The following is a 17,416-nucleotide window of genomic DNA, read 5'->3' as shown; positions in this document are numbered from 1 at the left end:
ACTTCAGGGTCATATAGGCTTCCGTTTTCTGACCCCTCCCCTAGCAAATGACCTGAACATGGCCGCCATCACCATCCATTCAGGCCACCCTTCCTCTCCACCTGAGTGCACCCAGGCTGCTGCTGAAACTGACAGCACTAATGGCCTGAACCCAGCCAGAACCCAGATGGGAACTTGAACCTAAGTGCCTGGACTCGAACCCAGCCTAAACCCAGATTGGGGTTTGAACCCATAGTTTTAAATTCGAATCACTCACCCGGTGTCTGGACTCACAGAAGTTCAGGTTCTTCGTGCCTTTGTGCAGAAGGAATTCAGAGAGAGACAAAGCAAAGACAAGAAATAGCTTTATTGAGATAGGACATTTGTGAGAGATGCAAGCTGGCAGGCAGGCAAGGAGGCTCTGCCCCCAGGACCTGGTGGGCTACAGTTTTATCACCTAAGGGGCGTGGCAGATGGAAAAGACAGCCTCTTCCTTTCTTGGAGTAGTAGCTCCTCCTTGGTATCTGGTATTCAAATCAGTGGAAGGGCAGTCCTTAAACTCTTGCCCTTGGGCTGAACCTGAATGCAGGCCTCATCCCATTCCCCACCCAATGACCTGAGGCAAATCTCGAGCCTCCGCTGGTCAAGCAAGCCTGCCTTGTTCTGATGGTTCTCTTGAGCAATTACCAATTTACAGGGGTCTCCCAAAGTCCCCTAGGTTTCCCCCTCTATCTATGGTCCCTTCCTGGGACTTCTGCTGCTACCTATGCCTACCCCATACCACAAAATACCACAGCCTAGGTGGCTTATAAACCACAGGCATTTATTTCTCACCGTTCTGGAGGCTGAAAGTCCAAGATTAGGGTGCCAGCCTGGTCGGGTTCTGGCAAAGGCCCTCCTTCAGTTTGCAAACAGAGACTTTCTCAACACACCCTCACATGACAGAAGGGGGCAAGGAGCCCTCTGGGGTCTCCTCCTAAGGGCACTAATCCCATCCTCAAGGGCCCCACCCTCATGACCTCATCACTTCCGAAAGACCCTACCTCCTGAGACCATCTCATCGAGGGCTAGGACTTCAACATATGAACTTGGGGGTGTGTAGGGGCACACATTCCATCTATCACACTCTCTTTGTGGCAATCCTAAGCTGGAAGCAGACAGCAGCATCCTGTCCCCCAGTCTCGTCCCAGCTGGAGAGAAGTCTTCCTGGCATCCCAGATAACAGGTCTGGCTGAGCTGGGAAGAAAGATGGGGGACTCTCAGAAGCCAGAAGGAAGAGGAGCCTGGTGAGGGGCAGAGCTAAGCACGGGGCATGGTGAAGGAGGGAGGGGATGAGATGTGGAGGGGACAGTGGAGCAGATCCAGCGTGGCCAGCCTCCCACTCTCCCTCCCCCACCCCACCCCCAGCCCTTCCCCCAAGCCTTCGTCCTTTCCTCCCACTTCCTCCTGCAGAACTGTTTAGCCAATTTGTTGTTCTTACTGCCTTGGCTCCTGCCCACATCCTGCCCTCGGGAATCTCACCTTCTGGCCCAAGGAGCTTAGCAAGGCATTTCCCTAAACAGAGACCTTAAGAGGAATTGTGCTGTCAAGCTGTTAAGTAATCTTTTTTTTTTTTTTTTCACCTTAACTATTTAAAAAGGAGAGGAGGGAGGGGGGTGCTCGCTAAGGGAGGAGAAACTCTTTTGTCCCAGAAACCTCTCCAGGGGAATCTGGAAGCAGAGGGATGGGCTTCTTGGCTCCAGCCAGGCCCCTGGGGACCTAGAATGGTGACTGAGGTCCTGCTTTCTCCTGTGTGCGCCTCAGAAAAAAAGGTGGGGAGCTCCCCTGCCCCCCTGTCCCCAGGACCTCCAACTAGAGGGCTACCATTTCTGCCCACCCAGAGGGGGCCGTGACCCCAAATAGCCCACTCCTGTCCTTGGAGGGCTGTCCTCCCGCCTGGAGGCAACCCGGCCCTGGAGGATGGAGACTTCCTGCTCCTCCACACCTCCCACTCTGGCTCCAGCAACAGGGATGCAGGGCAGCAAAGGGGCCCTTAACAAAGGCTTCCCGCAGGGACTTGAGGTTCCCCCTCCAGGAGCCACTTCCTTGCTAAATACCACCCTCTCAATATTTGGTAATGACCTTTTTAAGTCTCTGCTTTCCTGCCTTGGTATTTAGAGAGCAGCTTGGTCTCTAGGGAGGGAAAGGAACTGAATGCTTATTCACGGCAGCACTTCAGAAAGCTGGCCCCAAAATGAGAGAAAAAGCCCACCTCTCCCCACCCCCGCCAGAGGCTGATGACCCAGCCTGGCTGCCGCAGGGACTCGGCAGATGCCCAGCCAGGCCTCCCTCTGACAGCTGTCACTCAGACTTCCCACTCTAGGGTGCCCAACGTGTGCTCACACCACTGCCTGGGTATGTCAGGAGTCTCTGCATGCGTGTGCACGTGTGCAAGCAGGAAGGCGGGCAGCTGGTGGGGGTGATCAGTATGGATCCTGGGCAGTGGGTGCACCTGGGGTTGTGGCACACCCACGTGTGTGTGTGCATGTGTACACGTGCGTGGGGAGCGTGGATGTGTTCACAGCACATAGCACATATGGGGGAGTTAGAGGCGTGATCCTGTGTCTGTGCACGAGGCACGCAGATCTGTTTATGGACACACACACATGTGTGCACAGGATCTGTGTGTGACCCTGACTTCAGGGAGCCGTCAGGGACTACAGGCCAATTCCCACAGTGGGGGAGCTGGCCCAGTAGGTGTGTGCCTGTGGGTTTTCCAGGAAGCCGAGCAGGGGTTGTACGGCTGGGGATGGGGTGGTGCCCTGCTCCACTTTCGCCAAAGCTCAGGAAAAACTGGCCTGTAATCTGAGCCCCTGTCTGCCCATGCCCCCTGGGGCTACCCTTTCCCTTCACAGAGCGGGTTGGGGGTGGGGGGGGAGCATGTCTCTGCACACGTGGGCTCCAGGCTACCCACCCTTCCACATGCTGGGGCTGCCCAATCAGCCTCCCTGGACCCGACAGGTTGATTCCAGGCCCAAGACTTTACTTCCAGGAGTTCTCGTGGTGGCACAGTGGTTAACAAATCCAACTAGGAACCATGAGGTTGCGGGTTCAATCCCTGGCCTTGCTCACTGGGTTAAGGATCCGGCGTTGCCGTGAGCTGTGGTGTAGGTTGCAGATGCGGCTCGGATCCTGAATTGCTGTGGCTCTGGTGTAGGCCGGTGGCTACAGCTCGGATTCGACCCCTAGCCTGGGAACCTCCATATGTCGCGGGAGCAGCCCTAGAAAAGGCAAAAAGACAAAAAAAAAAAAAAAAAAAAAAAAGACTTAACTTCCAGTAAGCCCCTGGCCAGTGCCCAAGGTCCCAACGCACTGCCTCCCAGAGAGTGGGCACTCAGGAAACGTGTGGGAGTTCTCATTGTGGCCTAGCGGTAATGAACCCAACTAAAATCCATGAGGATACAGGTTCGATCTTTGGCCCCTTTCAGTGAGTTAATCCAGCGTTGCCATGAGCTGCAGTGTGGGTCTCAGATGTGGCTCAGATCTGGCCTTGCTGTGGCTGTGGTGTAGGCCAGCAGCTGCAGCTCCAATTCTACCCCTAGCCTGGGAACTTCCATAAACCTCAGGCATGGCCCTGAAAAGAAAGAAAGAAAGAAAGAAAGAAAGAAAGAAAGAAAGAAAGAAAGAAAGAAAGAAAGAAAGAAAGAAAGAAGGAAAGAGGGAAGGAAGGAAGGAAGGAAAGGAAGGAAGGAAGGAAGAAAGAAAGAAAGAAAGAAAGAAAGAAAGAAAGAAAGAAAGAAAGAAATATAGAAATGTGTGGAATTAATAAATATAGACACAGTGGCACATGCTAGGCAGAGACAGGCAATGTGAACACAGCACGTGGCATTTGGGGAACTTAGGTGTATGAGAGGATACTTTCGGCAGTGGTTGGCTAAGTAAGTGTGGTGCTTACACAGGAAAGGGTCAGGACAATAGATTTAGACCTGGGATTGTACTGTGGATACTGTGGCACTGTCCAGACCTGCCCTTGAAGACAGAGCCAGTCACTTCACAGCTGCAGGGACCTAAGGCATCATGGGTGAATAGTGTTAGATAAACATAGGAAAGTGGAGAGAGTGCCTGAGGACAGCATGGCCAGTGAGATGAGAGGGGAGGGGAGAGGAGGAGAGGGGATGGAGGGGGAGGCTGGGGACCAAAGATGGATCTCTGGGGAACAAGGACTGATAAACATAACCAAAGAGGGGCTGGCCTGAGGGCTGAAGGGAAAACCAAAAGATCACACTGTCAGAAAGTCAAAAGTGTAGAATATTTTAAGGCAAAAGTGACTGATAGCATCAAACTCCACAGAGAGGTCCAATCAAATACATACTAAAAATAAATAAATAAATAAGTCGTAGAATTAGCAACAGGAGGCAGCTGGTGACTTTAACTAGAGTAGTCCCCAAAGGGTGACAAGGGTGGAAGCAGTGCCTCTGGGGTGAACAGGAAGAGGAAGAGGATATAATGGGAGAAGGAGTTTAGACCACTCACTGAAGAAGTGAAAGCAAGAAGAAAGATGGTGAGATGGCTCCAAGTGAGAAAGATGGTGTGATGGTTTCAAGTGATGTTATCACCATCATCATTACCATCACCACCATCACCATCACCACCATCACCATCATCACCATCACCACCATCACCATCACCATCATCACCAACATCATCATCACCACCATCATCATCACCATATCATCACCATCATCACCAACACCATCATCAGCATCAACACCATCACCACCATCATCATCATCATCACCAACATCATCATCATCACCACCATCATCACCATCACCATGATCATCAACATCATCATCACCATCATCATTACCATCAACATCACTATCATCATCGCTACCCCCATCATCACCAACACCATCACCATCATCATCACTAACCCCATCATCAACACTGCGTTTAAGATTGGACAGGCTCCAGGAGTTCCCTTCGTGGCTCAGGGGGTAATGAATCTGACTAAGATCCATGAGGATGCAGGTTCGATCCCTGGCCTTGTTCAGTGGGTTAAGGATCCGGCATTGGCGTGAGCTGTGGTGTAGGTCGAAGACTCAGCTCAGATCCCATGTTGCTGTGGCTGTGTTGTAGGCCAGCAGCTGCAGCTCTGATTCGACCCCTAGCCTGGAAATTTCCATATGCCACAGATGTGGCCATACAAAGCAAAAAAGAAAAAAATACACTGGACAGTTCCTGTTGTGGCTCAGGGGTAACGAACCTGATTAGGATCCATGAGGACACAGATTTGATCCCTCGCTCAGTGGGTTAAAAGATTCAGCATTGCCATGAGCTGTGGTATAGGTGGCTTGGATCTGGCATTGCTCTGGTTATAGGCTGGAGGCTAGAGCTACGTGACCCCTAGCCTAGGAACTTCCATATGTTGCAGGTGCAGCCCTAAAAAAAAAAAAAAAAAAAAAAAAAAAAAGGAAAAGAAAAGATTGGACAGGCTTGCACACAAACCTGGAGAATTTTCCAACCAGAGCCTATATCTATTCATGGCCTCCAGAGAAGTGTCAATATCTGGCCACATGGGTTTTCTTTTCCAAAGGCAAAATTAATCCCAACCACTCAAGCAAGAGGGATCCATTACTTTGAACTGAAAAGACATTTGTTACAGCAGGAATACCCGTTACATGAGTAAAAATTGAGTACCAGCTGGTAACAACCTTGGCAGATTTGGGGGTCTCCCTGAGAACCCCCTCCATTTGGTCATTGTTACAGGCATTGTTGTTTTTTGTTTTTGTTTTTTGTTTTTTGTTTTTGTCTTTTGTCTTTTGTTGTTGTTGTTGCTATTTCTTGGGCCGCTCCCGCAGCATATGGAGGTTCCCAGGCTAGGGGTTGAATCAGAGCTGTAGCCACCGGCCTACGCCAGAGCCACAGCAACGCGAGATCCGAGCTGCGTCTGCAACCTACACCACAGCTCACGGCAATGCCAGACCGTTAACCCACTGAGCAAGGGCAGGGACCGAACCCGCAACCTCATGGTTCCTAGTCGGATTCGTTAACCACTGCGCCACGACGGGAACTCTGATATTGTTTATCCATCATTTGGTCTTGGAGGGCAGCCCAGAAAGGATGCTCAAAGGCTGCTGTTCTTACAGCGAGGTGACATATGGAACTACAGCCCCTGACTTGGAAACTCCCAAAATGTCTTTGTTTGGGTCAATTTTTTTATACTTTCTGTGGAACTAGAAGATGGCCACTTGCTTAATTCGCCAGTCCAAGCATGTGCTACAAGTGCTCATCCAATGATAGTAGGCCAGGAAGGAGTGTGGAAGCTAGCTTTAGGCAAGAAGGAAAGCCTGGGATTGTCTGTTACTGCAGTAAAAACTGGAAAGCTGGGTGGGGGACTACATCTGAGTGTGAATCCTGGCCTCACCCCTGTATCAGCTACAGAAACAGAGAACTATCATAAAGGAATTCCAATGGAATGTGGGTCAGGACTGGTTTGGTGGATCTAACACATTGATCACAAAATTCGCTTCCTATCTTTCTGTTCTGACATGCATGACTGCCGTCCTCAAGGTCTCTTCATGGCCCAAATATGCCTGAAAGAGCTCCAGCCATTACATCTGCATTCCAGGCATTGGGAATGAGGACAAGTGAGAGAAAAAAAGACTTGCCCCTCCATTTTAAGGATTTTTTAATGGTCCTTATAACACTCTGCCTGAACTTAATCACACAGCCACATCTAACTACAAAGGAGGCTGGAAAACAAACTCTTTCACCTGCACACCTTCAGCCCAAATGAAATAGGGTTCTGCGATCAAAAAGGAAGAAGAGAATGGTTGTAGGATAATCAAATAGCAGTCTTCCCACAGCCGCTGACTTCAAGGCAATTTAATTGAACCCTCTGGCTCTCAGTTTTCTTACCCGTGAAAATAGTAACAGTGGTCCTTTATATTGATTGATTGATTGACTGAGATCACCAACAAGGGTCAAATCTAAATGTCTACAAAGCTCAAGAAAGTAATTGGGAGTGGTCGGGACTAGGGCTAGCTGGAGTGGCCGTCTTGGTCTAGCCGGTGTCCCCCAAAACAATGGAAATATTAGCTCAGCCCTTCCACATCATCTCATTTTTCAAAAGAAACTGGGAATCAGAATTATATATGAAATGTCTCTGATTTTAAACTTTGCAATAATTCACATTTTTTTTTTTACCCTTGCAGGGTAGAAACACATAGTCACACACACCTAACTGTTGACTAAATATAGCCCTGGGGTGCCAGTTGCTCTGGCCAGGGTGCAATACCATCCCTCTGCTTCACTTTCTCAAGACATCTTTCTTTCTGGTGTGATATATTTACCTCCAGTGACAAAGACCTACTTGGACAAAGGACAGTGTGGGTGTACCACGCAAAACTCTATAATGACAGAATCCAGGTTTTGTGGGTCTGAGTGTGTGTGTGTTCTCACTAAGTGATTGAAGCAAGTCCTGCAGATCACGACCCTCCACCTCTTATGACCAACAGAGAACACTGGGCACCTCCAAGCAAACGGCCTAAAGAACAGCACGATTCTGCATGCATTCTCATCTTTTAAGCAAACCATTGGAGCAAGTCAACAAAAATTTGTACTGGGGACCTAGTTACTGGCCACACTGTAAGTATGAACCTTTTGTGACTTGATCCATATTCCGCTCTAAACCATAGTGAAAACTGTGTACATTCCAACATCCCTTGGCATACTTCCTATTCATTTCCATTTTTCAGTAGCCTTATGGATTTAAACTCTTTTACGGGATTCATTGCCCATAATTTCTGATGGTTAGGCTCAGATTGTCTCTGCTTGGGTATCCTAACGGGGGTGGTGGTGGTAAAGGAGACTGTATTTGGGCTGGGCTCTGTGCACATTCCGATTTTCCTGCAGGCATATTTGAAAGCATCATTGCCTTCTAACACCAAGACGTCTCCACCTCAAGATCCAGCACAGTTATCCTTCAGGGAATCCCTGCTTCCTTTTGATACAAAGTGATTTGAAAGTCTAAGCCAAGGTCAGTGGGGCTGCACGAATGCTAACACCTGGGGCAGATGCATCCTCCCAGAAGCAGCCTGGGTTATTTCAGTGATGGAGCAGAATGTGAAAGTCATGGGTTCATGCTGTTCTTGGCAGTTCAATCCCAGACTTCCTAAATTCTTTCCTACCAAGCTCTAATGTGCTTGTCTCAATTTCTATTCTCCCTTCCCTTTCTGAGCATCTAGCTCCTCTCCTCTCTTTTATAGATGACATGCTCATCTCAGATTCAACATATCACACTCAGTGTTGTCACACCAAACCATGTGTTGAATTACAACACTGCCCAAAGCTAGAGAAACATCAACACTTAAATGCCAATCTGTTAATATCCCCTTGGGCCAATGGGCCCATGCTTTTGAGGCTCCTGCACTTAGCTTCCCTGCTTTACTCAATTTATTAAGAGCACTCTTTGTAACTGATGGACTTGGGATGGTTTGTAATGAGGCCAATTTTACTCAAGGCTCTGTATCTGCCTTGGCGAAGATTGGACCTTGCCCACATGTCTCAGAAAGAAATACATGTGAGGTATGTGTCTGAGTATAATGACACAACTACAAAACTTTACACGTTTAAAATCCTCTTAGACACAATGCATTCGATATGGTCAGAATGGCACCAGGATGAACAGCCTTGGATATTCCGGGCAGGCTGTGTGTGTTGGCAGCTGGTGAAATGCGGCAAGTTTGGATTTTGCTAGTGGCATCTGCTCTCACAAAACCACAGTAATCACTTCAATACATAAATCAGTGCTTGCCTCTCCCCTCCTCTAAACCCCAATAGCTTCCCATCCCACTTAGGATAAAAGCCAAATTCCTCGTGCTGACTTAAAGAAGCCGCAGACCTTGGCTTGCTTTACCAGTCTCCATCCTCTGCCGCGTCCCCACCACTCGCTCTGCTCCAGCCAGGACAGCCTGTCTCTGTTTCTCAAGCGCTCCAGGCTCACACACGCCTTAGGTGCTTTGCACCAGCTGTTCCCTCTGCCTAGGGCTCTTTCCATAGATGGCACCTAGCCAACACTGTCGTGTCACTCAATGTCACCTCCTAAGAGACACTTTCCTGATCACCTACTCTAAAGTGGCCCCTTGGTCACTCTCTCACCATCTGTTTGAATTCCTTTCATAGCCCTCATCACATCCTGGGGGGTTTCTTGTTTCTTATTGCATTTGTTGGCTTCTGCCCCCCGCCCCCACCTCTCCAGTCCATAAGAGTGGGCAACTTGGGGCTCTTCCTCACTGCTCTTTCCCCAGCACCTGGCACAGTAACTGCAAAGGGTGGCTGCTCCATAAATGTCTGTTGAATGGATGGATGGTTGAAAGAAAGCAAGGAGGCGAGAGAGAAAGTAGGATGAGCTGTACACTGTGCGGGGTACAGACTGTCAGGAGGGTGGGGAAGCAGTGGACATCAAGCTCCCAACCACCATGTCCCTTCTTCCAATCTGGCCAGGGTCACTGCACCCCTGCTAAGCCCTGGCCACCGATCAAGTTGCCCCAAAGCCATACAGCAGGCATGCCCAGTGGTCTAGAGCCAGACACGCCTCCTCTGACAGCAGGTGGTGAAAAAGAGGCTCAAGGAGCCGATCCATCCATCACTCAGAGGGAAGAGCCACAAATTCTGAGGTCTCTGTCTGCACCTGTCATGCTCAAGGGTAAACTTGCCATGGCCGTCAGGCAGCGCCACTCCTCCCCACTGACAGCTGTGCTGGCTCAGGACTCACCCAGTGACAGATCAGTTGTCAGCTCAGCAGCATCCACTGACCGAGGCCAGGGCCAGAGCCAGAGCCAGGGCCGGTGGCCACGGAGTCGGGAAAATTTACAGCCAAGTTCTTAGATAAACTTTGCTGAGAGCAAGGCAAGGAAGTCCCATTGTGAATGCCAGCCAAGGGGAGGGGCTGTGCCAGCAGGGAGCCTTGGCACAACCCCCTGACAGTACCACCCCATCTCCCCCAGACAGGCTGGGGGCTCCCCTGGGCAGGGTCTGGGGTCATGGCTCAGATTGCCTATTCCCCACCCGATGTCATCCAAGACCCCCCAGGGGCTCTTCCTGTCATGCTCCCCTGTTGAAGTGAATTAAGAGGCAGACCACTTCCATTTCACTTGACCTTGAATGCTAATCAAGAGCATCCACTTGGAGTGAGACAGACCTGCAGGCGAATTCCTCATTCTTTCTACACTCACAGCATAATCCTGAAAAAGCTGCGCCTCCATCTCCCATCAGTAAAACGGGGATACTTGTGGGGTCTTTGTGAGGTTGACACAGTTGATGTGTGGCACATGGAAAGTGCTGGCCAGAGCCTGGTGTGGGGTAAAGCACTCGAAAATGGCACTTGTTGCTACCACGGTTGAGATGTTGTTGTCCTCATCACTGCTGGTGTGACAATTTACCTTCTCAGCCCAAAATGTATTCACTGGGAGAAGAGGGGACAATCAGCTTTGATGTCGCCAGTGGGAAAAAAAGAGGCCAAGAGGCAGGACTCACCTTCTTCCATCGTAAGATCCTGTTGCCACGTAGAGTCTGTTCCAAGGGGAGGTAAGAGGGGTGCAGCGGGGGTCCTGGAAGAATCTGCTGGAAGTCCCAAAGGGCAGCCCCATGGCAGCATCTGAAGGTCTCAGGAGCACACAGACTTCACAAGGTGTGTGTGTGATTCTGAAAACAGCAGACAAAAGGATGCCTTCAGGTCCATCCCTGCCCTGCCCACCTCCAGAGCCTGCATGCCTGCCCTGGAGGCCCCACGGTCTGTCTGCTTGTCCCACCCCACCTGGTTCACCCCAACTCCCTCACACACACCCTCCTGAATAGCTGGGCTGCACCTTTAACTCAGACCAGCCCACCTTCTTCCATGCCCTCCTCCATTCACCAAACCTCACCTTTCTCATACTTAGGTAATTTCTAAGTGGCAGCAGTTAACCTAATCGAACCACACAATACAACTTACCACCCCACCCCACCCCACCCCCGCTGCCAGGTAACATATACAGTTTCACAGTGTTCTCTTAGAGTCAAAGCTTTAATCAAAAGGAGTGGCCCCAGAGTTCCCATCGTGGCTCAACAGGTTAGGAATCTGACTAACATCCATGAGGATGCAGGTTTGATCCCTGGCCTTGCTCAGTGGGTTAAGGATCTGGCATTAAGATGAGCTGTGGCATAGGTCACAGGCACTGCTGCCATCTGGCCTTGCTCTGGCTGTGGCATAGGCCGGCAGCTGCAGCACCGATTTGAACCCTAGCCTGGGAACCTCCATATGCCAAAAAGGAGTAACCCTAATGATGGCATTCCAGGCATGCGGCAGAGCAGTGGGGTGGGCAGACTAGCATGGCTGCATCATCCATGGCAGGGGCCCGCCTCCCCCTGGCCCCGCACACAAAGTCATCATTGGTCTTTTCCCTACTTCTCACCCCCAGAGCCCAGGGCCATGGTCCACCCACATATCCTTGACTCCCCGTAGTTTTCCCTGAGGTTCAGACACTGGAGGGCTGAGTAAGGCTCTCTGTGTAGCTGTAGGTCTGGGAATGCCATAGCCTGGATTCCCTTTAGGACTGGTCTACTGGCTTTAAGGAGGATCCAGAGCCCCCAAAGATTCTAGGACTGTCCACCATGGTCACATAGGGGCAGGAAGATGGCCCACTTTTCATGCAACAGGTTCAAAGAATATCTGCCGAGTGGACAATTGCCACCCATCCCAACCCCACCCCCTGCCCTTCTTCCTACAGAGTGAGCGCCCACCCCCACCCCTGGGCCAGGCAATGCCACACAGAACTGGTTCTGACCCATGCCTCTCATGAAGAACCAAATTCAAGGACGCAAGAGAGATCAGTCAGGATCCCCCTCCCTCCAGTACACACACAACTATCCATCCCAGATCCAGTGGAATCCGGAAGAATGGTCCTTTTGTCATTCACTCTTCTGTTGAGAACCCACTGTGTAGACTGAGCAAGTCCATTCCCTTGCAACCAGACCATGGCCTCCTCCTGGGTCCAGTGGAGGATAACACAGGGTGATGGCTGAGGGCCTTTACAGCTCTGACAGCTGTTCACTCTTCCAGGTCCATCACAAACTTGTCTTAACCCAGTTCCTCCAGTCACAGGAATCCCTCACCACAGTTCTAGCGCCTGGGATGCAAAGATGATGCTCCAGCAAGGCTTTTTCTGACTTTTGCAACTACCATTTAATAAACTTTTTGGTTAAGACTCTGTGCTTGGGAAATCCTGTCGTGGTACAGTGGAAACGAATCCGACTAGGAACCATGAGGTCGTGGGTTCGATCCCTGGCCTCACTCAGTGGGTTAAGGATCCAGCATTGCCATGACCTGTGGCGTAGGTTGCAGACGCGGCTCAGATCTGGCATTGCAGCGGTTGTGGCATAGTCTGGCAGCTGTGGCTCTGATTAGACCTCTAGCCTGGGAACCTCCATATGCCATGGGTATGGTTCTGATAAGCCAAAAAAAAAAAAAAGACTTTGCGCTGGGGTCGTACAAGAGTAGAAAATACTGGCGGGAGTTCCCTTTGTGGATCAGCTGGTTAAGGACCTGACACAATGTCCCTGAGAATGCTATTTCAATCCCTGGCCTTGCTCAGTGGGTTAAGGATCCAGCATTGCCACAAGATGCAGCATAAGTCTTAAGTCACAGATGCAATGCGGTTCGGGTCCCATGTTGCTGTGGCTGTGGCATAGGCGGACAGCTACAGCTCTGATTTGACCCCCAGCCCAGAAACTTCCATTAAAAAAAAAAAAAATACAGCCTCATTTTTCTTTCGAAAGTCATCGCCTGCCTATTCCTATCACCAACCTGGAACCACACTGACTTTTTTTTTTCTTTCTTTTTTTTTTTTTTTTTTTTTGGTCTTTTGTTGTTGTTGTTGTTGTTGCTATTTCTTGGGCCGCTCCCACGGCATATGGAGGTTCCCAGGCTAGGGGTTGAATCGGAGCTGTAGCCACCAGCCTACGCCAGAGCCACAGCAACGCCGGATCCGAGCCGCGTCCCCAACCTACACCACAGCTCACGGCAACGCCGGATCGTTAACCCACTGAGCAAGGGCAGGGATCAAACCCGCAACCTCATGGTTCCTAGTCGGATTCGTTAACCACTGCGCCATGACGGGAACTCCACCACACTGACTTCTTCTTCATTTATTCAACAAATATTGATTTGGTGTCTGCTGGATACTGTCACTATAAAAGCAAGAAGGGGCCTCAAAGGTCATCAAATGTAATCTCCCCACTTTACAGATGGGAAGACCAGGGCCCAGAGAGGGGAAGGGACCCAGCCCAGATCCCACAGCAGGTTGGCCAAGGAGCTCCCAGGCCAGGCTCCTCTCCCTGCCTCAGGCTGTCTCTTCAGCCGGCGGTGCCCACATTCACACTCAGAGCTGCCCATGGAGGTTGCCAGGCCTCTTTCCAGGAAAGAAAGGGCAGTCTTCAAGGACGCACACTACCCAGCCTGAAACGTGGGTCTCTGGGCACAGAAGACCGTGCGGACACTCTGTGCACTCGAGTCATCATCATCAGAATGCACTGCAGGGAGCACTGCAGGCTCCTGGCTGTGCAGGGACCTCTGAGAGGGAGGTTCCCTGAGCCACCCTCTGTAGGAGGCACCCCATCCTTCTTTCTGACCAGCCCAGTTGTAGGTCAGCAGGCGTTTCTCACCATCCCTGCCCTCCCAGCTTCCCAGGCCTCTACACAGGGTCTCTGGGCCACCTGCCAGCCACCTCCCACCCCCGCTCTGCCACCACACAACCTGAAAGACACACAAGTACTACTCTGAGCCAGGAATATGCCCCTGTCCCCCAGAGCCCTGTGCCTGCATCTCATCACTCCTGCCCCCTCCCCATCCTATTGGCTGCTTCCACACCCCCAAGGGAGGGCGCTCTCCCATCCTCTCCCTCCCCCAAGCTAGCTCCCTGCCCTGATGCTGTACTTTTTTTTCTTTTTAGGGGCCGCACCCCACAGTATATGGAAGTTCCCGGGTTAGAGGTCAAATAGGAGCTGCAGCTGCCGACCTACACCACAGCTCACAGCAATGCCATATCCTTAACGCACTGAATGAGGCCAGGGATGGAATCCACATTCTCATAGATCCTAGCTGGTTCTTAACCTGCTGAGCCACAACAGGAACCCCTGATACTGCCCTTTGAGGTTGCTATAGAGCTGTCATCATGGGACCTTGTACCATCATGGGGACACTCTGCCAAAGCCCTTTCACCAGGTGGGAGCAAAGGGTGGCCACGGATGGTAGATGCTGCAGGGCAAGGGGGAGCTGGCCACCCAGCTGGGAAAGCCTGAGTCCCCCTCCTGGTTGACAGCAAAGAGCAAGAGACTTGCAGTCAATCCCAGCGCCTTTGCTGGCAACCCCATGTGGCTTAGGCAGGTTCCTCTTCCTCTGTGAGTCTCAGGCTCCCTCTCTGTAAAGTCAGATTCACAACCCCAATACCATAGGACTGTTTAGAGACATAACATCACTTATTTATTAGGCACCTGCTCTACGCCAGGCTATGGGCACTTGGAATTCAAAGATGAACAAGCTATACATCGTCCCTTCCCTCTAGAACATCCAGTCTCCTGTAGGGACTTTGGAGGAGGAGATTTGGCCCCCAGAAAGCTCAGCACTGCCTCCACGAGGAGTTAGACTTTGTGATAATTATAACTAACACTTAGTAAACACTTACTACGTATACATGTACAATACTTAACACAGGTACCATTCTAAGCCTCACAGCAATCTTATAAGTCATGCATACAATTAACCCCATGTTACAGATGAGGAAGCCGAGGCCCTGAGAGCTTAGGAACCAGCCAAGTGGTCCAGTTCCAGAGTCCATGCTTGGGTCCCTCTGCCATTGTGCCTCCACGATGGATTTGTGTCCTCTACAGGGGGTTCTTTCCGATGTTTTCCCTCTGCACCAAGCTGAGTTCCTCTGGAGAGTAGCCTGCCGCTGTTCTGCAGGAGAGGACAAGGAGCAGGGCAACACCTGCGCCATAGCAGGACTGCGTGGTGCTCCATCCACGAAGGGCGAGGCTTGGGGAGCAGACAGAGGGGACCCTTCTCTGCCATCCATACCCGCAGCGTCTCCCTCTGGAGCCTAGAGCTCTGGGGGCTGGGAGGCCGGGGTCCTCTGTCCATGGAAAGGAAACTGCTATTTCCTTGCGATGTTTGGAAAGTTTGCTTCCTGATGCTGCAAAAGGGGCAAAACTCGGTGATGCTAAAAACTGCTACCATCTGTGGGGGAATCACCGAGAGCTAAGCACCGGCTATGCATCTGGCTGATTTCCAACACCCTCCGCATGGCTTGGCATGGCAGAGCAGGGATGAGACCCAGGCAGGTGGCCTAACCTCATAGTCGCCTAGATTCATCAAAAACCCTCCATCCGGGGGATGGACATTGGAAGAAATGTGACAGCAATGCCTGGGTCCATGGATTAAATGTTGGCCATCATGTTGTTCCATAGACCGAAAAATAATTTCCAAACCAACCGCACATCATAAAACATCAGCAATGTAGAGCATATTTTAAATATTAATGTCTAATTTTTCTTCAATTATTCATAAGATTATATATATTGGATGATATTGGACATGAGGGACAGATCCAGAAATACGATGCCTGGCCCTCACACGCACGCGCACATAGACACACGCATCCATGTACAGCCCACGAGTCTGGCTGTAACGACAGTTCTTGAGAGTTTGTTCTGGACCAGGCTCTGTGCTAAGTGCTTTACATGTATTAGCTCATTGAGTCTCCCTGAAACCCTCTGAGGTAAGGTTCCATCATTATTCCTATTTTATAGAAGAATCTGAGATAGTTTCCTTAGGGTCCAGCAAGTCAGTAGCAGAATGGAAACTGAGGCCAAACCCTTTGTTCCTGGCCAAAGCCATACCTTGGTTTTTTGGGTTTTTTTGTTTGTTTGTTTGTTTGCTTTTTAGGGCTGCACCCTCAGCATATGGAAGTTCCCAGGCTAGAGGTCGAATTGGAGCTGCAGCTGCTGCCAGCCTACACCACAACCACAGCAATACAGGATCCAAGCCATGTCTGTGACCTTCACCACAGCTCATGGCAACACTGGATCCTTAACCCACTGAGCAAAGCCAGGGGTCGAACATGTAACCTCATGGTTCCTGGTCAGATTCCTTTCAGCTGCGCCACGGCAGGAATTCCCCAGAGCCATACATTTAAAGGAGTTGAGTATCGCTCTCGTTTTAAGCTCAATGAACCATCAAACAGAGCAATTTCCAGGAAGATCAGAAAAGTCTCTTCAGAGGCAGTGTCAAGGGAGGGCTTTGGCCCCGTCGAAATCTTCACCAACTTCTCACCTCCAGAGCGACTGTAAAAAAAAAATTATAACAATAATGTTCTTAGAGAATGAGCCAGGGGTGTTATCCTCATGTTGTGTAACTTATAAATCAAGTCATCTTTATAAAATATTGGCTAGTTGTTTTGATCTGTTACACAAGCCAAGTGTAAGTCGTATGTGTTCTAAGCAGGTGTACCTCCAACACGAGTCCCCCACCCCCACCCCAGACGGCTTCCTGTTCCCTTGTTACCCCAACCCCTCCCACGTGGAACTTCGGGAAACCCGGGGCCACCCCGTGGGGTTTCTGTATGAGATGGAAACCTGCCAAGGCAGAAGCAGGCGGGAGTTGCCAACGGGCATTAACCCAGACTTTGAACATCTGAAGGCACCCACAGGGGTTTTGTGTCCTACCCAAGCAGGACAGATACGAAAAGAAGACTGCAGAAGCCTGTAGCCACGGGCAAAAGTGAGGCAGGGTCAAGGAGCTGGATGGGGGCTGGGGGAGACCTCACAGCCGCATTTGGAGGAGCCCCCCCAGCAATGACCTTGAGCTTGGAAATGTTTTGGTGCTTTTCTTTGCTTTACTTTGTTTCCTGGGGATAGCAGGTGCTCAAAGGGCCCTGGGTAAACACAGAAGAGGAGAGTTGTCCCAGGAATGGTGTCTTAGGTGTCTCAGTTCTCGGGGAACTCGCCCAGGGCCAGATACCTCACAGGTGCCTGGGCTCAGTGCAGGTTGGGTTGTGCAGAGCAGGGAGGGAAGTGAGACCACAAGCAGCTGTTCTCAACCTGGCCTCACCCTGGGGCCATGGAACGGTTTTTTAATCACCCCTTCCCAGGTTCCACCCACCCCCCAGCCCCAAAAATTCTTACCCAGTTGTTTGGTGGGATCCTAGGCATGGTTCTTTAAAAAACGACTCCCGGAGTTCCCGTCTTGGTGCAGCGGAAACGAATCTGAATAGGAACCATCAGGATGTGTGTTCGATCCCTGGCCTCGCTCCGTGGGTTAAGGATCCTGCATTGCCGTGAGCTGTGGGGTAGGTCACAGATGCGGCTCGGATCTAGTGTTGCTGTGGCTGTGGAGTAGGCCAGCAGCTACAGCTCTAAT

The 17,416-nt window shown here is 50.8% G+C and overlaps 1 long non-coding RNA gene across 1 annotated transcript in view; it reads right to left on the bottom strand.

Annotated features, from left to right (window-relative positions):
• Positions 1–14,459: 14,459 nt before the first annotated feature.
• Positions 14,460–17,416, bottom strand: part of LOC102167570 (uncharacterized) — a 238,898-nt gene continuing 235,941 nt past the window's right edge. Inside the window, exons 5-6 of the long non-coding RNA XR_014807479.1 lie at positions 17,182–17,338; positions 14,460–16,341 (exon numbers count right to left, since the gene is read on the bottom strand). This is a non-coding gene — a long non-coding RNA (uncharacterized LOC102167570). The remainder of the gene's footprint in view (positions 16,342–17,181; positions 17,339–17,416) is intronic.

Source organism: Sus scrofa, chromosome 6 (assembly GCF_054392235.1).
Source record: "Sus scrofa isolate SSC_HxYL_T2T_F1_AM1 chromosome 6, Sscrofa_HxYL_maternal_Yorkshire_Landrace_v2.0, whole genome shotgun sequence".
Taxonomy (NCBI): Eukaryota; Metazoa; Chordata; class Mammalia; order Artiodactyla; family Suidae; genus Sus; species Sus scrofa.
Note: the sequence above shows the minus strand (reverse complement) of the source record. Positions and strands in the feature narration are given on the sequence as shown.